This window comes from Thalia democratica, chromosome 3 (assembly GCF_965202585.1).
Source record: "Thalia democratica chromosome 3, ktThaDemo2.hap1.1, whole genome shotgun sequence".
In the NCBI taxonomy this organism is placed as follows: domain Eukaryota; kingdom Metazoa; phylum Chordata; class Thaliacea; order Salpida; family Salpidae; genus Thalia; species Thalia democratica.
The window spans coordinates 74,327,038-74,352,665 of record NC_139167.1 but is presented as its reverse complement, the minus strand read 5'-3'; positions in this window follow the sequence as shown (position 1 = coordinate 74,352,665).

The following is a 25,628-nucleotide window of genomic DNA, read 5'->3' as shown; positions in this document are numbered from 1 at the left end:
ATTTTTCGTTGTAACTTTTTTTCTAACATACTGATTTTGTTTGTGAGATTTTTGTTTGAAATAACTAGTAGTTTTTTCTCAGTTGTAAGTTTTTCTACTTGAATTTTGAAATATGATTTTTCACTTTGTAACTTATCAATTATTTCTTTCAAATTCATGAGTAACACATTTGCTTTGTTTGACATATCTAAAAACAACATTTTTTTAACATACTTTGTCATACAAGTTAATAGTGTAAGCAATTGTTATCTTACTAACTTCTTTTGCTGGCAAGTGTTTTATCAATGAAATTAAACTCTTTTTTTGATGAAACTAATTCTTTCAGAATATTAGACATAAGTTGTAACATTTACAGTATTAATACATTTTATAATAAACAATAAAACGGTTTTTTGTTATTAATATCCATTTAAAATTTAATTACTAATATTTGGTAGTATACCTTCATTGAATAAAGTTTAAAATATTTAGCTTTTGATAATTAATGTTAAGTTTTTCTTTTAGTTTCTACATACTTACTAACCTTCATCTGTAAAAAGTGACTGACCTATGAACTCCATTATGATAACAAAAATTGCAATCTACTGTTATCTATTTAAATCTGTATAATCAGGAATATTAGTAAATTTAGAAAATGAAACAATAGTATCTAAAGTTTGAAAAAATCGTATTAAAACTTATATGCAATTGATGTGAGCAAAAATAATAACTTCAGTAGCATGAACACTAGAACTTGATTTTATACTACTGATAAACTAAATTAATAAAAGCAATAACAAAAACTATATACATGAAGTAAGTTTAAATAAGTTTCAAAAAGAGAAACTAATAATTAGTTTCGATTATTTTAATTGTAATAAAATTAGAACAATCCAAAATTTATAGCTGTTATGGTAAACTAGATAAATTATTCGAGCAATAAAAAACATCTAAAGTGCACTTAAGTTTGTCTTTTGGTTGTAGTTCTATTTTAATTAGTGATGTACCGGACCCACAATTTCGGGTCCGGCCGGACCCGGATCCGGACTTTTTTTTCAAATCAGAATCCGGCCGGAACCGGATCCGGACTTTTTTTTCAAATTAGAATCCGGCCGGAACCGGATCCGGATTTTTTTTTTCAAATTAAAATCCGGCCGGAACCGGACCCGGACTTTTTTTTCAAATTAGAATCCGGCCGGATCCGGATATCAGACAAAAATGGCAATATCCGGCCGGACCCGGACCCGGATAGTGAGTCCAATACATCACTAGTATAAACTAGCCTGAGTCAGAATGAGGTTTTTAAAAACTGAAAAAAAAAACTTTAATCTAATAATAATTAGAACAGCTAGCCACAAGGTTTACAAATTTAGGTGTTATTTACAATTAAAAATCTGAAATGAAGTTCTTAAACAAATACACTAGAAAACTACAAACTATTGAAAACTGGATCAGCTCAAACTCATCTAAAATCTAAAAGAAAATTAGCCTGAGTTTTTATAAAAAACTAAACTAGCCTGAGGCAGTCCAAGATTTCTAAAATTCCCAAAAATTTTCTAACTAGCAGGGTTGCCACTGTTTAAGTCAATAAAACTAGCTAGAGTGAATATAAACAAGCCTGAGTCAGAATGAGGTTTTTAAAAACTGAAAAAATTACTTTAATCTAATAATCAGTAGAACAGCTAGCAAGGGTTGACAATTTGGTAGTAAAGTTGTGTACTGATTGTGGTACACTTAACCTATTAGTACTACCCATCATAGTTAAATCCTACCCTATTTAATTAATATCAAACAAATTTTAAATTCTAACTGAGACTACTTTCTATAATCAGACACAACAGTTTTGAGTGATGAATCTTTTATATAAAACACAACAAGAAATACTAGCATATACAAAACTATTAATTACTTTGGTAACACTTTAAAAACTGGAAGCTATTTAAATCTATATCAAAAGACTTAGAACAATAAACTAAAAATTAAATAAAACTCTTAGTAAACAAGAAACTGTTAAATTTTTAATAATTTATTAAACTATAAACCTGGCTTAAATATTTAAACAATTAAACACCAGTTGAAATATTCACTTTTAAAACAAAACACTACTGACAATAAACATTCACAAAAAAGTTCAAGATATTTTGTTGCTTCAAGCTGCACACCAAATTAACTAACTGCTTACATATAAACTGCCTGTCATGTTCTGATGTTTTGTTGCATCAGTATTTAGTTTAAAACATTTTGTCATATGATTCTCATTGGCTCTTACATTCAACCGTATTAACTCTAAATACTCTCTGAGCTCATCTTTAAACAATAAATAATGCAAGTATTTATTCCAAAGTTTTCAATTTTACAACATATATAATGAGCTGCATTTCTGAAATGTTTATTTCATAGTTTAAATGTAAACAAATGTAAATTAGTCACATGTACAAAATGAGCCAATCACGGTAGATGTTTAATTTTAGATGACGAAAATGACTCTTATTAATTTACACAGGGTTTGTTTTTGGAAAAATACTTTTCAGTATGCTCTTTTTTACTAACTAGATCCGGGTCCGGCCGGATCTCTGTTAGGATCCGGCCGGACCCGGATCCGGACTTTTTTTTCAAATTAGAATCCGGCCGGAACCGGATCCGGACTTTTTTTTCAAATTAAAATCCGGCCGGAACCGGATCCAGACTTTTTTTTCAAATTAGAATCCGGCCGGATCCGGATATCAGACAAAAATGGCAATATCCGGCCGGACCCGGACCCGGATAGTGAGTCCGGTACATCACTAATTTTAATAAACACAAGTCAAAAGTAATAAACAACCTAATAGCATGAGTAACAATATATAAACTAGTAAAAGTTTAAAACTGTCTAATACTTAAAAAACACTTTATAGTTCAAAAATTAATTCAAAAAACAAAAGTTTAAAAATATTCAAACTTTATCACTGAAAAATAAGTAAAATTGAATGACTAAAATTTCATTATTTACATGAAAATAAAAAATAGAATTAAGATTATTAAAATGACAGAAACTTTTTTTTACCATCAGTTATTTTTCTTACTTAAAAAACGCACAACTATTTGAGTGACTATAATTACAGACTATTGTAAAAAGTCCAATGTAACAGAAATTCTTATAATAAGTGAACACTAAAAGCATTTTAAATTAAAACAAAGGTATTTTTCATTAAAAATGTATAACAATTCTTTTCATTACGGTATTTGAACAAAAACAAAAAAAAATTCTTTATTTAAACATGTTTTAAGCTATTAAAGTTTATACACAATAACTAGTTATTTAATGAAAAATACTGCTTAAAATAAATTAAGAATGCAAATTCAATTATTTAATTTTGGAAAACAATTAAATCTGTATTAATATTACAGACCTATGTTAGTTTTTGTAATATATACTAGAAAAACTGTTTTATAAAAATAATTTGCACTCTATATTTAAGTTTTAATATTTTTTTTTAAAGTAGCAAGTTTATCAGTAGTATTTACAGATTTTTGTTTTGTTTGGTTTTGTTTTCCTTACTAACATTGATAAAAGAAAACAACAGTTTTTAATCATAACTAACCTATGTAGTTGATTATAAAAACATCTGAATAAAATTTTAAAACTTACTTTGAATTTTTTTTTTCCGAGTCTTTATTAAACATCAAGTTTGTTATTGAAATAATTGGTTGTTCCGTCTTAACTTTTATTTTCTTTTACTTAAGTGTAAAAACGGCTTTTTAACATTGTTATCAACTTTAAGTTGAAAATTATTCAGTAGCAAATTAGTTAGGTTTGACACTTCTATAAAAATAAAGCTTTAAAATTTTCGTTAGTAAGTCATATGTTGTCAATTTTTCTTATTTTTTTTAGTACTAAAAATGTTATAGAACACTAATATGTAAAAGGGATAAGTTCAAAGCAAAACAGCCTAATTATACCTGTGTTTAATTAACTTAAGAGAAGAATATAATAAAACATGATTCTCGGTAATGAATTTAAAGATTTTAAATCACAAGTACACTGTTGCACAAAATCAATCTAACAACTTTACTAACCTTCTTCTGTAAGAAGTGAATGACTTATAAGTCTCATTATGATGATTACATTGAAATTTACTGTTATATATTATAAAATCTGCAAATTTAAACAAGTAAACATATTTAAATATATACAACGTTCAACAAGTTATTTGAATATTAAATAATAATATCAAATATAACTAAAATTTGTGCTGGTATAAGTATTAGATTTAAAACTCTATTAAAACTGCAAAAATAGTATTTTTTAACAATAACAATCTAGACTAAAAAATTACATAACAAAATTAGCTTACATTAATTTATATTATTCCAGATACAACAATTAAAACTAAACAAATTCTTTCTTAATATTTACTATACAAACTAACATCAGTATTGAAACAATCTAAAATTTTGGCAGATGGCTTGGATAAAAATTAACATAGTGAGTATGTTATAATAAGTTAGGTTACTAAAACAAATGTACAACAAATTCAAACCATAAACAATAAGCACTGCATCAAATGACTATATCAATATTATTATACATTTTTGAACTATATCGTGCGTGTGAACAAGTTTGAAAGAAATGGGTCTAATAATAGTATTAACTGAATAATCATTTACTGCAAATTATTTGTCTTAGTTCTATATTTGATATTTTAAATAATAACTTCAAAAAAAAAGTTCAATAAACTTCAACGTAATAATTTGAATTGTAACAAAGTTAAATACTTGCTGTTGTAATATTAGATTGTGAAATTAACTTATAACACTTGTTTTTATTAATTCATTCTGTTATTATATTATAAAAGCGTTTTCTTGTTGTGGTTTTTTTCATGGCGTTTTAGATCACCCTCAGTGTAACTTTTATGATGACAATGACTGCAAGCAAATTTTGGTTCATAATGAAACACCATGTGTTGGTTCAAACTCTGCTTTGTTTTAAAAAATCTACCTTCTGGGCAAATAGAACATTTAAAAGATCTTATTTCACTTGAGTTACTTGATGTTGAACTAAATGATATTTTCTACTTGAGTTTGAAAGCAAAAATTTTTAGCTTGCAACTTATCTACAATTCCTTTTAAATTTACAAGAAGCAAATTGGCTTGGTTTGATAAATCTAGGAAAAGATTCATAGAATTAATTTTTTAAGCTGCTAATTAAACATAAATAGTTTTACTCTAACAATTTAGTGTAAGCTATATGACTATAACATGAAGTCAGATGATAAATTATTAAATACACTTTTAATATATAAAAGTAATAATCAAAATCATAGATCTAACTTACCTTCATTTATCAGTGAAGCTACGGAAGTAGATTCCATTTTACAGTTTATTATTACAACTAAAATACCTGCACAAATGTTATTGTTATCAACAAAATAACAAACTAAAAATTTAATTTTTAAAACAATCATTTAATTTTAGCCGACACCTTCGTTTTTACTAATGAAAATTAAATAAACATCTAATACTTAAATATTAAACCAATTTAAAAGTAACTAAGGAATAATAACTTGTAAATAATAACTAAAAATAAGTATTTAGATATATGTAACATGGAAACATATTATAATTTTAGTATTCAGAAATTATACTAACGTAGACACGAAATTTTAGCGTGCAAAAATGTATTTTATTAAATTTCTGAATCCTTTCATTTTAAATTAGTTTTCGAAACTAAAGTTAAAACTGACAATAATCATAAAACTTTATTTTGAAAAAAACTTAAATAAAAAAATACGAAAAAAAAAGACATAATTCAAGCTTTAAAAGTATTGTGCAAAAATACTTGAAAGAAATGATGTAAATCTTACAAATGTAAAACTTAAATTCGATTAACCCAAATAATTTTATTAATACTTTAACTAAAATAAATTTCCAGATATACTGTATGAACGTATTTTTTAAAATTAGTATTTCTAATTTTATTAAACAATTCAAACTACGAGATTATTCTAAAGTTATGTGTACAAATATACAACGAATACTAAACATTATATGTTAACCGCATTATATAAAAAAGATAAACTAATATTTGATTGTTCAACTCTTATTATTTATTAACAAAAAAAATATTATAAAACCTATAGAAGTCTGAATTAAAACTATTATTTCAAACACTAGATTATTTAAGTCAGTGTCGCTTTTAAAAGAAATAGTAGTTGTAAAGATTATTAAAAAAAACCTTTTGTAAAAAGCTTAATACTACGTAAATTAAAAAAAAACATTTTAAAACATTCAAATTAAAGATAAATACTGAATTTAAAAACTTCAGAAAAACAAAATAAAACATGCTACTTTATTCGTTTAAATTACAATTGTCGTTTTAACTAACAGTTTAAAGCTTTATACATAATAAATAGTTTCAGTAAAAATTAAAGCTTTATTGGGTTAAACTACAAAATTGTAGTTTTTGTTTAAAACATTTTATCACCATCAAATTTTCGTGCTTTTTTTAATTACTTTTTGTGTGAGTTTAATATACACATTAAATGCAAGCAAATTTTGGTTTATAATGATACACCATGTATGGGTTTGACTAATTTTTTGTTTTGAAAAATCTACCTTCTGGACAAAAAGAATCTAATTTTACTGTGAATACGAAATTGTAGGCAGTTGGCATTGAAGCGCTTATATTTAAGTAAATGTAAAAACTAACGCAATAATTTTCTTTTAGATACTATACTTTCGATTTGACTTTCTAACATAATCTAATTTAAGTGACGATAAAATAGAATCTAAACAGCATGCTACTAAAATAGTATATTTAAACTTTTAACTAAAAGTTGACAAACAGAACCAAGAAGTTTAATCTAGTTGCTTAAAACTAAAAATATTAGACTGTATATTTAAATTGTTTTCTTGACGTGAATTCTTTCATGAACTGCTAAATTACCTTTCGTGTGAAATTTGTATTCACAACTATTGCACGCAAATTTTGATTCATAATGATAAACCATGTGATTATTCAAACCATCTTTTGTTTTAAAAAATCTATCTTCTGGACAAATAAAACATTTAAAAGATCTAACTTCACTCTTAGTTGCTTGAAGTCGAACTAATCTATTTTTACCAGCAAATTTTCCATCACAAACGTGACAAGAAAAGTTTTTCTCCTGTATGAGTTCTATAGTGCTTATTCAAGTTTGACTTTCTGTCAAAAACTTTCAGGCAAACATCACATCTAAATACTTTTTACTTGTCATGAATTTTCATGTGTTGATTGAAGGAATATTTGTTTGAATAGCTTTTATTACATACTTGACAAGTAAGTTGTGTTTCTGTTAATAATGATAATTAAGTTTAACTTTATCAAGGTATTTTACTATGTTAAAAATTAAAAATAAAGTTTTTTTTTTAAGTTAGATTTTATCAGGCACGAGTGTTAATTTGTTTCAGAGAAAGTAAATTGTCTAAAAATTTTTTATAATGTTTATAAATTGTTAGGTGTTCAGTTATAAATTAACAAATTTTAGTTACAAAAAAACGTTAATTGAAAATTAGTTTATTATATTTTTAACTATTGACTAAATTACCTTTATTTTGTTCATTGACAATCAGAATTTAAGTTGCATCAATCTCATGAGAATTATTTTCTTTAATTTTTATTTGTTTTGAAACTTCTTTTAATTTGTTAATTTTATCAAATTTAGTAGAATCTAGAGTAATTATAGGAATGCTTAAGATAAAATTAAAAGTAAAAAGTGTTTCAAAGATCGTAAACTGAAAATTATTAGTTTAATTAAATAAAATGTTGCTAAGAATTCATGAACTATAATACAGTAGACTACCGCTTAAGTACGCAAATTGAACCCGACAAAAAAGTGCGTACTTAGCACGGGTAGTGCGTACTTTTTGACGATATAGTATAATATGAAATTAAGTTGTTTTTTTTTTTTTTACAACTAGCCACGTATTTTGTTTTGTTAGAGAGAAAGTACCAAACTACATTGTGTTTACTAAACATTTTCAAAACATCAATGTGTGTACATTTAAATTAAATTATGACTTACTATGTTGTATTTGTAGGTTTTTTTAACTTTGTCATTTAGATTTATTTATTTCATAGCATTACAGCTCAAATATCATTATTCTTCTCACTTTTCTGCAACTACTACATAAGTATTTAGTTTATTAACATTTTATAACAGGACTGTCACAATCTCAAGCCACTTAAGACTACTCAAGACTACTCAGGATTACTCACCCTAGTTTAAAAGTTGTGAAAGTCTCAGTCTAACTCTGCAGGTTGGCCATTATACATGGAAACATAAAATAATCTGGAAAAACTTGATGATTGAAAACTTAGGCAAAAAACTGTAATTTCTTAGAATTTCTTCAATAACATCCTTTATTTTGATAAATAAATTGTACATATAACGGCACAGTTAAACATGTAGATTGAATTGTATTTTTAAAACTTTTATTTTTCTAGTTGAAATAGTTATTAAAATTTGCTCTACAATGTTCATTAGTTCAAATTCAACTCACATAGACAAATGTATATCAAGTTGATATAAATATATAAAAAGTTTATAAAAAATATATAAAAAATTTAGAATTTTTTTTGTCTTTCTGTATAAGTGCGTACTTAAGGCGAGGTGCGTACCAAAAAAAGTGCGTACTTAAGCGGTAGTCTACTGTACTAACTTAGTAGTTATAAATGCTAAATCAATCTTTTTATTTTGAAAAAGAATTTAAACAGCATTATTACTACAGAACTGTATTATTTTTACCGTTATCTATATTATGTCAATTGTTAAATAAGAATAAATTGTATTGCATAAATATATTTATATATATATATATTTCAACTAATTAATTTTTGAAGTAGAAGGTTTATGAGCAGTTTTTAGAAATTCAATATTACTAGATGAAAACTCAACGTGAACCAAATTTACTTCATTGAAGATTTTATTACTCTTACTTTGTTGATAAATGAAATATTTAGTTAATAGAAAACATAAGTTTAACTCATAAGCAACTTATATAGTTTAATATCAAAACTTAATAAAAATAACTTGAAACTTACAATAAAAGTTTCCTTCCCAATTCTTGTTCTAAAGTATTAATTTTGTTTGTGAGTTTTTTATTTGAAAACATTAGCTGTTTTTTCTCAATTTAAAGTTTTTCTACTTAAGTTATAAAATAAGATTTTTCAGATTTTAACTTATCAACTATTTCTTTCAAAGTTTTAGTAATGCATTTGTTTGATTTGACAAATGCGTTGAGCTCATTCTGTATCTGATTATAAAATGATTTAAGCTATTTACAGCAATAGCAATTTTGTTTATTCGCTAATCTTATTACCATTTGTAAATCAATATAATGAGTAAACTATATGTATTTACAGTCTTAAATTCTAACAAGTACAATACTTTTAAAACTAAATAAAAGAATTAAAATAATTTCAACAGTTAACTGAATATCATGTTTAGTTTCTAATACACTACTAATAAGGCGTTTTAAAATATTTGGGTTAAAGCTTGTTAAGTAGTAAGTAATCTCATTATATTTTTAAAAAAGTTAATATATTTTGTACATTTTTACTCACCTTCATCTCGAAAAACTGAATAGATTATGAACTCCATTAAAATGATAAATTTATATTATACTATTGTTAGTATTAAGAAGAGATCTGTAAAACTAGTTAGTTCTAAGCAAATTTAAACAAGTAAACAAATTTACAATGTAAACTATATATGTAACGTACATCTGGTCGTTTGAGTTTTGAAATATAGCAAATATAATCAAAATTTGGGCAAGTATAAAAACCTTATTTAAAACTTTGTTATAATTAAAAAATATTTTATTTAACAATAATAACCTAAACTAATAAATTACAGGACGAAATTAGTTGACAGTATTTTGAGCTTTATCTGATAAAATAATTTAAACCTAACACACAATTTTAAAAACTAATTTTACAAACGTACTTTAGTATTGAAAGAGACAGTATTGAAATTTTTGCAGATTTCTTAAATAAAAAATAACATAGTAAGAATTAAACTATAAGTAAGGTAACTAAAATAATTGTATAAAACAACAAAAGCATTAAACACTATAAAAATTGGTCCGTCCCATCAACAAAATTATAGTTTTGAAATATATCATGCGTGTAACCAACTTTGAAAAAATGAGTCTAATATTCTTAGTAATAAATTTACTTTATTTTATTTATGTTAGTTCATTAGTTCATAATTTGTAAAAATAAAAAGTTTAATAACTTATTAAATTGCATTGTACTAAACCAGTACATTTGCCGTTGCAATACTACATTATGAAATAAAGTTATTAGACTTAGCTTTGATTACTTTTTATTATTAATTACTTAATGTTTTATTCTTGTCGTGTGTTTGTTTTTTCATGCCGTTTTAGAGCACCTTTAGTATGAGTTTTAAAATCACAATGACTGCAAGCAAACTTTGGTTCATAATGAAATACCATGTGTTGGTTCAAACCGTCCTTTGTTTTAAAAATACCTACGGGACAAATAGAGCATTTAAAAGATCTATTTTCACTGTGAATTACTTGATGTCGAACTAAATTACCTTTTACAGCAAACTCTTTATCACAAACTTTACAAGCAAAAGATTTTTCTCCTGTATGAGTTCTATGGTGAATTTCTAAATGTGAATTGCTCACAAAACTTTTCAAGCAAATACCACATTTGAATGCATTTGATCCATCATGTGTTTTCATGTGATAATTTAGAGTATATTTGCTTGAATAACTTTTATTACAAGTTTGACAATTGAACTGTTCTTCTATAAGAAAAAGAAATGAAAACGTTATAACTTAACTACTGACTGTACAACTACTTAAAAAATCATAAAAAAATAATATTTTTTGCAAAAATTTGCTTAAACCAAAGCCGTAAATAAAAAAAGTTTAACAATAAAATATAGAAAATATTAAATAGTTTATAATTTTAGTATTTCAGAACTTTTGAAACTTAAGAAAACTTTTATCTCTAAAAGTATAAATATAATAACAGTTGAAAGATCTAAATTATGTTGTCATACTTTTATTACAATAGGGGGTAAGCTTGATACTATAGAAAAAATAAAAAAACTTATATAACTTATTAGTACAAATAATTTAGATAATCAAAATCAAATTTATTAATAAATTTATATTATTAAATCAAAAATGGGTAGGTATAACGTATTGTTGAATAAGTTATCAAACTCAATAAAAAACGTTCTGATGTTTTTTATGAGTTACCAACTTTGTCACTAATTCCTAAAACTTTTCAACTTGGTTTGTAACATGTTAATATCTTTAGTATTGTAAATTAATTGAACTAGGTTTTTATATACTCTCATAAAGTTCATACCTTTATTTTTCTTATATGTAAGGTTATTTCCAGCTGTTTGTATTTTGACCAAACCACTTTTTTCAACTTCTATGTCTCCCAAAGATTCATTATGTTTACTGTTTTCATCACAAACAACACTAATCAATTCTGTAATTCACAAGTACATTTTAAGTAAAACAATATATTTCTACAAACATTATGTAAGCATAAATTACATATGTTATAATAATATAATATACTTAGAAATGTCCTGGACATGATCTTAAAAAGTATCGAAGTGGTTCGCGACTGGAAAACTGAATTAAAGTTTTTTAGTGCACCAGGTCTTTGAAACAAATATTATAAGCGCTTTTTTTTTGTCGTTCAGTAAACATTACTAATAACAAAGAAAAGATTTGAGTACAAAAGTACAACACTAGTTAACTCAAGAAAAATTACTGATTTTATAAGGTCAAGTATGACTGAATTTTAAAAACCAAGTTTTATTTTATGCAAATTTACACATATTGTATCCTATTTGATGTAATTTAGTTTTCAAATATTTATATAAGTTACCATTTTTACTTTTTACATTATGTTCAGATCTATAACTTCTTTCAGTAGTATCATCAGTCGATGAAAATTCAACTTTATGTAATTTAACTTGATTTTCATTGCTTTTGCACTTATTCATATTTCTGTTTTGAACAATTGATATATGTTTTAATCAATTTTTTGTATGTAATAATTTAAGAAATAAATATATTAAATCAATAAGAATATAATATGTCAAATATTTAATAATATATTATTAACCTTAAATTTTAACAACAAAAATATTAAATCTAAATTTTATGAATATTCTTTTGTTCAACTAAATTTACTGTATGATTTTTGTTTTCAAATCCTGTTTTAAACAATTCACTTCTAAATAGAGTTTCTTGTTTGATATAATTATTTGCTTATTTTCAATTGTTAATTTTTCTAATTGAGTTTGAAAGCAAACATTTTTAGCTTGCAACTTGTTTATAATTCCTTTTAAATTTACAAGAAGCAAATTCGCTTGGTTTGATAAATCTAGAAGAAATTACAAAAAAAAATCTTTCTAAACTGCACATTAAATAAAAATAGTTTTACTCTCAAAATTTAGTGAAAGTTATATAACTATATCATAAAGTCAGATGATAAACTATTAAGTACATTTTTTATATATAAAAGTGATAATCATAAATATAAATCCAACTTACCTTCATTTATCAGTGAAGCTATGGAAGTAGATTCCATTTTACAGTTTATTATTACAACTAAAATACCTGCACAAATATTATATGCTTGCAATTTAGTGCTAATTAATACAAACCTGTATTATCAAACATTTTCTAATGAATTTTACAAGAAGAAAAAAGTGTAACAATAGAAATAATAACAAGACTTATTAATTACTAAAATACTAAAACTTGTTTTCGCACCAAATTTGCAATGTAAAAGCAGTTTAAATTTTGTAGTTAAATATATAATAAGTTACGAAGTAATACTATAATAAACTATCAAAATACATAATGAGAGTTTAGAATTAACAAACTTAAGTTTTTAGTGCTAATAACAGGAAATAAGTAGTTGTAATCCTGTATATAATAAGCTTTAAAAGTTCTAAGATTTCAGCTATTTTGCAAATGGAAAGATTTCAAGCATAATAAAATTTCTATTATTGTTAATTCTGAGATTAAGTATTTTGTTTTAATTTAGAACAATTAAGACACCAAATTTTACAGTATTATTTTTAAAATTAAATAAAACTAGTATATATACAACATCTTTTTTAAATTTACAGATATATAAAAACTAAAAAAAGTTTAAAAGACATAAAAACAGTAAGTTGAATAGTTTACACATTTTTATTCTTTTAAAACAAAGCAAAACATAGTGACAGTTATTTTAACATGTATTAAAATAAAAGTTTAGGACATGTATTAAAACCAAAAAAATCTTTATAACAGTTTCAGAATTGAACTTATTTTTAAACTAAAATTCCTGTAAGTCGTCTGTTGAAAAATCATAAAATTTTAATAACATCAAAAACTTAAACAAAAGTAGTAACGAAGTTTTTTTTTTTTTGTTTGAATATACTTCTAATGGCTTTGAAATATATTACTTCTACAAAATTGATAAAATCAAGAACAACTAGTTTTAAATCTACATTAAATTAAAAAACTAAAAAGCAAAACTTGATTGTATAATATTAAAAATAGGATAAAAAGAAAGTAAATAAATTCAAAGAACCAATTTACAAGTCAAATTAAAAATTTATATGACAACTATATACATTATTAACACATTTTACTTACTTAAATTACATTAATGAGATTGGTTTAAAACATACAAAACAAATCTTTTTGAACACAAATAATATGTGATTTCAAACTATACAAAACTTTCTTTATGAGTTTAACTCACTTATTTTTTCAGTTTAACCGGTATAAACAGACTTTCTATTTAAGTTTGTTTGTTTTTAATAAAATATCCAAAAAAAAATTCTAAAACTACTAACGAGATTCCAATGATTAAAAAACAGCAACCAACTTAAACAATCTTACTTGATAAATTGCAACCTATTCTTTTAATTTCGAATTTCTTATTAGTGCAAAAGTTTTAAAGAAATATTAAACAAAAACTTATTCCTTAATTTAAAAAATAATGACTTATAAACAAAAGAAAAAACATAGCACTTTTATAAAAAAGCAATTAAAATAAGTAAAATTTAAAAGTTTACGCTTAGTGTATAAACAATAAAACTACAAAAGTATACGGTGCAATGTAACTATTAACCAGCATTTTATTTTGTAATTTAATTTTTTTTTTTATTGTAGTCTCTTACGTTATACAGTTAATTTATATATACATTAAAAATATAGACTCATTAAGATTAAAAAGCATGGAAAAAGATGACGTTTAACAAATAGTGATTTTAAAAATGCTTAGTTAATGCTAGGCGTTTAATTAATCAAATTCTAAATTAAACTTAACCTTTTTAATTTAATTATTTGTTTCTATATGATGACTAGTAATAACAAAAACTATCTAGAATTAAATAAATTTAACTTACCGATAAAAATAAAAGAAACAAAAACTTTATTAAATTTTAATTTAATAGCTAAGTCATAAAAACTTTGTTTGCAATTAAACTTGCATATTTTATTTAGTGTCTGAAGATATTGGTAAACAGATGTTTATTGTGTAAGCAAAACTATTTATATATTTAAGATAGAGAAAAAAACTATTAATAATTACTTTTTCAACAAATAATTAAAACAATTATTTTCAACTAATTGAAACAATGTAAATTCATAACATTCTTTTATTTATACAATATTCAAAATTTTGTTTTAGGATGATGTTTTTATGGATCTCTAAAGAGCCTCAAGTATAAAATATATACTCACAACATCTACAAGAAAATTTTGATTCTTGGTAGAACACCATTTGAAATTTTTAAAGATGTTCTGCTTAAAAAAACCTATTCTCTGGACAATAGAACATTTAAAAGGTTTAGTTTGACTGTGAGTTGCTTTATGTTTAACTAAGTTATATTTAAAAGCAAATTTTCTATCACATATTTAACAAGTATAAGATTTTTCTCCAGTATGAATTCTGTAATGGTTTAAAATAGTTGACTTGTATTTAAACACTTTTAAACAAACATCACACTTTAATAATTTTAAAGGTTCTTGTGTTTTCATGTTTTGACTTATCTGAGACTTTGTTTGATAAATATTGTATTTGGGATGTATACTACATTGTAAAGTTTTAATTTTACTGTGAGTAGCTTAATGCTTAACTAATGAATATTTACTAGCAAATACTTCGTCACAGGTTTGACAATTAAAAATTTTTCTTCAGTATGTATTCTATAATGTTTTTTAAGGTAATACTTTTTTTTAAATACTTTCAAACAAACAACACACTTGAATTCCTTCGAATAATGACTGTTTATAGTATGTTCACTTAGGCTTCTTTTACTAGAATACTTTTTATGACAAACTTGGCATTCAAATACTTTTACTTTAGTATGAGTTGCTTGATGTTGTTCTAATGTACTTTTTCGAGCAAATTTTTTATCACAAATTTGACTGGCAAAAGGTTTTTATCCTGTATGAGTTCTGTAGTGGATTTCAAGATTTGACTTTGCTGAGAACTTTTCAAGCAAACATCACATTTGAATGCTTTTGATTCATCATGAACTCTCTTGTGTCGATTAAGACTTTTTTTGCTTGAATATTTTCTATCATAAACATAGCATTTGAACTGAAGATCTGAAAATATTTTTAATCAAGTCTCCTTTAACAATTTTTAAAATTTAGCAAATGTCTTTTTTCTTTTGATAAAAGTAGTTTTATTATATTTTTTTTTCAAAAGAGTGTTTATTAGTAAGGCAGTGATAAAGTAAAGAGGAAAAAAAAATATTAAATGGACCAGATTTGATAAATAGAGGCAACTGTTTTTATAATTTCCGTCAAGGAGTGTTACTAAAATAAGTTTAGTCAACCCTGATCTAGACTAACTATGAATCAGTTGACCGACCAGATCACAACTACAGAGACATCTTACATGCGACTTTTTTTAGCTTTAAAATATATTTTTCAAAACAATAAAATTTGAGAATTTCGATAACAAACACTTTTGTACTATTTATATACTTTTTAATACATAGTAGTATTTAAGAAAAGATTATTTTGTTGCAAAGTTATTGTAAAGAGTATTTTTATTACGTTTTTTTTTAATTTTTAGAACAACTAAGAGCTTTTTTAACAAGTACAATTTTTAAAAATAGTTTTAGTAAACTTGAACATCTAAATAAAACAGTTGCCTAGCTCTCCTTCATAATATTTGTTTGTAAACAAATTATAATTACAAGGTAAAACTATAAACATAGATGCAAAATAAGGTTGTATAGTAACAACAGTTTTTTCTTATTTTTCCAATAACTATAAGTAGTAAAATATCTAGTAATAGACTAGTTAAATTATCATACAAAATAGCTTATACCATGTACACTATGTCTTACACTATCATAAAGATTTAAACAACAATAAAAGACCATCAACAACTGTAAATCAAACAACTTTTAAGTTAACTATTTCACAGCTAACTTGAAATTTTTTTATCAACTTAATTTAACATTTTCAAAATTTTAGTTTTGAATATTATTTACCTAAACTAAACTTGATTACAATTAAAATCATTTTCCTATTTAAATAAATAATAAGTTTAACCAACCATTCTTTACTACTGAAGTTCTTTGTGTAGATTCCATTTTAATGTTTTATGTTGATGATTAATTATCTACTTTACTAAAAATTACAAAACTAACTTGGTATTAAAAACTATTATACAAGCAGCAACACTCACTGTAAACAAAATTATGAAAAATACAAATTTGTAGAATTTTCAACAGGTACTAATATTAATAGTAAAACATATAAAATATATTGTTAGAATATTCAAAATAGCTTTCGATTAGTTGACTAGTACTGAAAATCAAAATAAAGAAACATACATCAAGAACTCAAAAAAAGAATTTCTAGACACTAAACAATAGCCGGACCGTTTAAGTAATAATTATAGATTATGTATTGAAGTTGTGAAAATTCATTATTTATTACAAAAACGACAAAACTGTAGAAGATTAAACACATTTATAGACTTTATTAAAAATAAGATAAAATAATTAACTAAAAAGTACTAAAAATATTTTCAAAAAACAATTTAATTCATTATGTTATAAAAAAATTGTTTTTAGATATTTTTTTATTAATTTTACTACAGTAAATTAGTGTCTTATTTACAGTAGCAACTGTATCAAAAAATAAACATACAATTTAGAAAAAAACATTTATTTTATTTAGGAACAGGCAAAAGTACTTATTAACAATTTTGTGTTAAAACAGAGGTCGGCAAACTGCGGCCCGCTGATCAAATGCGGCACTTGAAGACAAAACTTGTGGCCCGCGAGGTTACAATTCAGCTATAAATATACATTTTATAAACAATAGAAAAAACGTTTGGTCGTAAAAACTTGCAACTAGGGTTTAATTTAAGTAACTACGCATCTTTTATAGCTTGTTTTGTCACATTTTTTGGTTTAAAATAGTATTTTTGTATTAATTATTACAATGATTTTCTAAAATCTGAAGACATTTTTTGTATAAAGCGGCCTGCGTGCAAATTTTGTAAAATAAATTGACCCACTACTTATTTAAGGTGCCGACCCTTCTGTTAAAATATTAACATTAACGAATTTTCGCAACATAAACATGTTATTTTAAATTAACATAAAAATACTTAAATTATTATTTATTTACTTAAAAGCTGTACTTATGGTTAAAGTAATCTCGTTATTTAATTTTTATTTCCTAAAACTTTTTTTATTTAGAAATTTAAGTCAAATTTCTTGAAGCATAAATTACAAACAACAATTAAATTATTCAAAGTAATGTAGAAAATTCTAAAACAACTTACTATTATATTTATTTGAGCTACCAACTTTTTCAATTTACTTTCGCAGGATTTTACCTTGAATTTCAAACTTATTAGGAACTATACAATAGAAAACTATTTCATATTTTTAAAAGCTTTGTTAGTTTTACAACTTGTTTAAAATACCTTTTTTGGTCTCGTTTGTGAAAATTATCTCATTTGTATTTATTTCATCAAAATCAATTTGTTCAGCTTTTAAGTCTTTCACACAACCATAATCTCCCGCATTTTTAACAATGGCAGTAGTATTGAAATCTGTATTAACTTATTTTATACATATACTTTAATTTTGACATATTGACTAGTTATTAATTGGATTACATAATAACTTATTTCTTTTACTAAGTGGTTTTATAAAACATAGTTTTATAAGTAAACGGAAAAAAAACATAATTCATTTTAAAATTTTTCTATTTTTACAGTTTTTAATTGTTTTGATTATAATTTTTTTTTTTAAAATACTGAAATCCATAATAAATTAAAAGCTCTAAAATAATTTTTAAAAACATTTGTTATATTTTTCTGAAGTTTTATTTTTATTATACGACGAAAAATTTAAAGAAGTTATTTGAAATAGATAAATCAGTCAACTACAATTAAGTTATATTTTACAATACTGCTTAATAAAATAAATCAACTTACTGTTTTCAAAATTTACAAATTTATTGCTACTTATTGCAATTCTACTGTTAGTCAAAGAACTTTCAACTTCATTTGATGTTACTTGATTCTTGCTGTTTATAATATTTTGGTTGTAAATAATAAAGAAAAAATATTTATTACAAAAAAAAGGAAATTAAAATTTAATTAAAGTAACTTTAACAGACTTACTTAAAATTTTTACTTTTTGAGCTTTCTTTTAAAAAATTTATTTCGCTAGTAAGACTTTCATTTGAAATCAGCAGTCGCTTATTTGTATTTGTTAATTTATTATTTTCATCTGTTTTATTTTCTACTTGAGTTTGAAAGTAATATTCTTAGCTTGTAAATCTTCAATTATTTCTTTCACATTTACCAGAAGCATATTAGCTTGATTTTGCACACCTAGAAATTAACAACAATGTTACAATTAAGTTTGTGATGTTTTAAAAAATTAATTAAAAGTACAATATAAAGTGTAAATACTATACATAGAGTTTAAAGTTAAAAAAATTCTTTTGAACTTATTATAATTAACAAAAAAAATATAACATACCGTTATTTGCAAGAACAACTTTAGAAGTAGCTTCCATTATGAATTTTACTAGTCTAGATAGAATATCTAAACAAAATTAAAAAATTTAACTAAATAACATGAGTCATCACATAAATTTTAAAAGCCATTCAAAACAATCACAGAAACATGAGCTTACATTTAGCAGTTCTAAAAGTAAAATCAAGCTTAAATTTTAACAAATCACTGAAACTTAAAGATTTACAAGATAAAGTTGTAACGAAGTTTTTTTTCATTGTTTCAATAGTGAAATACTTAAAAAACTTAAAAGTGCCAACTTTTATGGTAGTCTTAACAAAAACTTTTAGCAGTAAAAAAGTATAAAGATGGTTAAATCTAAAATGTTGGATACTGCTGTACATTGTCTATAAAAACGTTATCTTGTTTTAAACTAAAGAAGTACTTAAAGTGCAAAATTAGCTCAGAAAATAAACAAAGCACAAAGACTATATGTCAACACTAAAGTATCATAAAAATTTAAGAAACTTTGTAAGGAACATAGTTTTAATGTAAAGTTTAGTAATTCAATTTTTTATTCTGTTGAATTTTTTTAGAAACAAAAATCAAGAAAAACTTAAGGAAAGGAAATATATTTGTAAGATTAACTCTCAATTCTTAAATTTTACAAATTAATTACGCCATTAAAGAAAGATAATAAATTTATTAATACTGAATACATAAAGTTGAGTTTTTGTACTATTTTTGTTCATAATATTTATTAAGAAAAAAATAACTTTAACAATAAAATGTGAAAGGACATAAAGTTGCGAAAGTAAGTACTTATAAAACATTTCGATTTAAACTATATGTTTCAGTATATATGCAGTATGGATTGTACACAAATAACTAAAAGTTATAAGTCTTTCTACTTTATCTATTTTAAAAAACTAAAAATAACTTTAAATATTCTGTTTAGAATATTACTAAACAAAAATAAAAAGCATAAAAAAGAAAAATACATGTACAAACTGTATATACTACATTAGTGTCATTTAGTGTTTCTAAGATATACATTTCTAGTAAATGCAGTTGTAACAAATTTGATACTAAATATTTCTCAAATGTAATAGTGAAAAAATAAAAGTAAACAAAGTTTAAACTTATTTTTAAAATTTTTGAATAGCGGAAAATATGAAAAACAAAAAATACTATCTTGTAATTTTGATTTATTTACATATAATATACTTACTTAATAAAAGGATTAAAACTTTACTTATAGAATTTTCTAGTATATTTTAGTGAACTTCAGTGTATAAATAAAAATATTAAATAGCATGAGAAATTCAAAAGTTTTAAAAAACATTCAATTTAAGTGAGACAAAAATTAAACTGCACAATGAAACTCAATTTTAAAATTAAAGCTATTAAAAAGATATAAATTTCTTACAAGTTCTTCTTTTTCGAACAAGATATTATTTTTAAATTCTGTTTATTTAAAAGTAAATAAAAATACATTTTGCTTTAATTCTGTTTTGTATGAGTTTTTACATGCTTCTTTAAATCAAATTTTTGGTGACGCTTATAGTAACAAGGAGCACAAAGAAATTTTGCATCACAATGGAACTTAATGTGACGATTTAAGATTTTTCTTAGCGTGAGTTTCTTCATGCCTAGCAAAGTTAGCTTTTTTGTGAGTTTTATATTCACAATGACTGCAAGCAAACTTTGGTTCATAATGATAAACCATGTGTTGGTTTAACTGATGTTTCGTCTCAAAAGATCTACCTTCCAGACAAATAGAACATTTAAAAGATTTAATTTCAATGTGAGTTGCTTAATGTCTAACTAACTTACTCTTTTCAGCAAATTTTTTATCACAAACTTTACAAGCAAAAGGTTTTTCTTTTGTATGAGTTCTGTAATGAACTTTAAGTTTTGAAACCTTTTGAAGCAAACATCACATTTAAATACTTTAGATTCGTTATGAATAATCATATGTTGATTAAAACTATATTTGCTTAAATAGCTTCTGTCACAAATTCGACATTTGAAAATTTCTTCTGTAAACATAAAGTAAGTCATTTTTTTATAGAGTACAAAGATACTTTTGTTGTATTTAAAATATGTAAATAAAACAGTGACAGTTATTAAAATAAAATAAAACACTAATATTCAAAAATTAATAAGTTTTATGCACAGCAGTCTAATTATGTCTTTATTTTACCAAGTTTAAAAAAACGTACAAATAAACATGATTCTCAGTAATTATTTTGAATATTTCAAATACAACCAACTTTTTTATCAAAATAAATCTGAAAGTTTTCTAACCTTCATCAATATGGAGTGAACGACTTATGAACTCCATTATAATGATAAATTTGCAATTTACTATTGTTAATATTAAAACAATCTGTATAACAAGGTATTTTCAAATAAATTAAAAAAAGTAAACAAATTAATATATGTATATATAATGTACAACAAGTCGCTTAAATATCAAATGATAGCAAATAAAACAAAACTAGTGCTGGTATAAAAGCTGCATTTAAAGACTTATTACAACTGCAACAATAATAATTTTTTTAACAATAATTTAAGCTAATAAATTACATAAAAAAAATAGATTACACTAGTTTAAGTTATTTCAGATAAAATAATTTAACTTAACAAATTTAAAAAAAGTAGTTGTACAAACGTACTTCAGTATTGAAACAGACTATAACTTTTGCAGATTTCTTGACTAAAAGTTAACAAAGTTAGTAAAAACAAGTTAGATTACTCAGGAAAGTGTACTAAAAATGAAATAAAAGCATGCCTTTTATAAGTTGACTCTAAATGAAATTATATTTATGAAATATATGATGCGTGTAAACAACTTTGTAAAAAGAGTTAAAAAATCTTGAAAACAAAATAGTAATTTTCTTCGACTTATTTGAGTTAATTCTGTGTTTGATAGTTTATTAAAAGCTTAAAAAAGAGGTTCAATAACTTTTTAAATTGCGTTGAACTAAACTAGTATTTTTGCTGTTGCAAGATTACATTGTAAGTAAACTTATTACAGTTAGCTTTCATTACTTTTTATTATTAAATACTAAGTGTTTTTTCTTGCCGTGAGTTTTTTAATGGACTTTTAGAGCACCTTTTGTGTGAGTTTTATAATCAGAATGACTGCAAGCAAATTTTGGTTCATAATGATATACCATGTGTTAATTCAAACTATCCTTTGTTTTAAAAAATCTACCTTCTGGGCAAACAGAGCATTTAAAAGATCTAATCTCACTGTGAGCTGCTTGATGTCGAACTAAATTACTTTTTACTGCAATTTTTTTTTACAAACTTGACAAGCAAAAGGTTTTTCTCCTGTATAAGCTCTACGATGGATTTCTAATTGTGACTTACTTACACAACTTTTCAAGCAAACATCACATTTAAATGTATTTGATTCATCATGTATTTTCATGTGATAATTGAGAGTACATATGCTTGAATAACTTTTATTACAAATTTGACATTCGTAGTCTTTATCTTCGAAACAAAAACATGTATAAGTTAGTACTCAGTTATAACTATACATATACACTATTAAAATCAAAAGAACTAAAACTGTTTGCAAAAATGTGTTTAAATCAAATCAAAAAGTAAAAAAATAGCATAACTGTTAAACACACTAAATATTAAATAATGAATTAATTTAGTACTTAAGGATGTTAAAAGGTTTAAAAAAATTATCTCCGAAAATAGAAATATATTCTAAACTAGTTTTTTAGATTTTTATAACGATAGGAGAAACGCTTGATACTATAGACAAAATTTAAATAACTATATAAATTATTTTTTATAAATAAAATGTTAGTACGAAAAGAGTTGATAATTAAAATCAAATTTATTTAAGACAATTATTTCAAATTTATATTTTCAAGTCATAATAGTAAATAGGTATAATGTATTGTTGTTTAACTTATAAAAATCAATAAAAAACTTACTACTAGTTTTGGAAAAGCTACCAGCTTTGTCAAAAACTTTCTGAAATGTTTCATCTTGAGTTTGAAACTTAGTACTATCTTTAACATTTTAAATTAGTTAAATAAGGTTTTTAAAAACTGTATTTTTTTAAGTACATACCTTTATATTTCTTACATGCAAGATTATTTTCAGAATGTATTGTGACAAAATCATTTTCTTCAACTTTTATATATTTCAAAGATTCATAATGTTTACTGTTTTCATCACAAGCATCATTAATCAATTCTGTAATTCAAAAGTACAATTCAATTAAAACAATGCAAACTATTATTTTTCAACAAACATAGGTAAGTGTAAATTACATGCATTTTCATTGTTTGATTAGATATTAATTAGTTGTATTTTAATAAAATTTATTAATGTCCTCGACAAGACGTTTAAAGTTATCCAAGTGGTAAGCGACTCGATATCCGAAAGGTTTTTTCGTGTACCAGGTCTTTGAACCAAATATTTTGAGAACTTTTTTATTTATTTTTCGTTCAATGAACATAACAATAAAAGATATAACTACAACTGTACAACTCTAATTAACTTAAGAAACATAATAGAACTTTTTTAGTGTAGTTTGACTAAAATTTAAAAAATAAGCTTTTTTAAGCCAATTTACACAACTCATACTCAATTAAATGTAATTTACTTTTGAATATTTATATGAGTTACCATTTTTACTTTTTTCTCTTTGTTCAGATTTATCACTACTGCTTTCAATATTATCATCAGTCGATGAAAATCTAACTTTATCTATTTTAACTTGATTTTTGTCGCTTCCATACTTACTAACTTTCCTGTTATAAACGTTTAGTATATATTTTATAATCAGTTTTTGAAAAGTTATAGTTGAAGATACAAATATATAAAACCAATAAAAATATAGTATGTCAAATATTTGATTTACCAATTTTTACAATAAAAAAATTAATTATAAATTATTTGAATATTCTTTTGTTCAACTAAACTTACTGTATGAATTTTGTTTTTAAATCCTCTTTTAAACAGTTCACTTCTGAAGAGAGTTTCTTATTAGATATAATTAGTTGCTTATTTTCATTTGTTAATTTTTCTACTTGAGCTCGAAAGCAAATAATTTTAACTTGCAGTTTATCTATAATTCCCTTTAAATTTACAAGAAGCAAATTAGCTTGGTTTGATAAATCTAGGAATAATTACAAAAAAAATCTTGTTAAAATGCACAAATAACTATAAGTAGTTTTACTCTAAAGATTTATTTTAAGCTATATAACTATGTCATGAAGTCAAATTAAAAACTATTAAAAACATTTTTTTTAATATATAAAAGTAATAATCATAAGTATAAATCTAACTTACCTTCATTTATCAGTGAAATTATGGAAGTAAATTCCATTTTCCAGTTTATAATTAAAATAAATTATCTGTGAATGTTATAATTTTCTAAATAATAACTTAAGTAACATATCAAAAATTTAACTCAATTTTTTTATCAATAATTTAGTTTTAGCCAACATTTTTCATTTTTACAGTTACAATTTAAAGAAACGTCTAAACCACTTTATAAGTGACTAAGGTTGAATAATTTAATAACTATTGAAAATAAGCATGTAGATAATTGTAACATGGAAACCTATAAAAACTTAAAATTCAGCAATTTAACAAATGAAGGCACAAAATTTAGCGACCAAAAATGTAGTTAATTAAAAATTGAGAATAATTTCATTTTGCTTTATTTTACCAAACTAAAATAAAAACTGATAAAAAATTAAAAGACACTAATTTTCTATTTAATGATAAAACTTGCTTGAAAAAATAAACGAAACACAAAAGACATAATTCAAGCTTTAAAAATATTGCGCTAAACACATTAAAAAGAAATTATGTAAATCTCACAATAGTTAACTTAAATTTTAGAACTCCGTAACTTTATAAATCCTTCAACATAAAGAAACTTTGAGATATACTCTAAGAACGAAAAGTTTTGAATTGCGAGTTCAATACTTTAGTATTGAAACAGAGAAAAATTTTCGCAGATTGATTGAATAAAAATTTACATAGTGAGAATGTAATAATAGGTACGTTTACTAAATTAGTTGCATAAAACATCAAAAGCATTAGAAACTAACAAAACTAATCCGTCTTCATCAACAATATTTTAGTTTTGAAATATATCATGCGTGTAAACAATTTTGTAAAAACGAGTTTTTAAATTTCTAATAATAAATTCAGTATTTCATACTTTGTAAAAACAAACAAAAAATTCAATAACTTATTAAATTGTACTTAACCAGGACATTTGCCATTGCAATACTTCATTATGAAATAAAGTTATTAGACTTAGCTTTCATAACTTTTCATTATTAACTACTTAATGTTTTATTCTTGTTGTGTGTTTTTTCATGGCGTTTTAGAGCATCTTTAGTGTGAGTTTTATAGTCACAATGACTACAAGTAAACTTTGGTTCATAATGAAATAACATATGTTGGTTCAAATTCTGCTTTGTTTTAAAAAATCTATTTTCTGAACAAATAGAACATTTATAAGATCTAACTTCACTGTGAGTTGCTTGATGTTGAACTAAATTACTTTTTTGAGCAAACCTTTTATCACAAACTTGACAAGCAAAAGGTTTTTCTCCT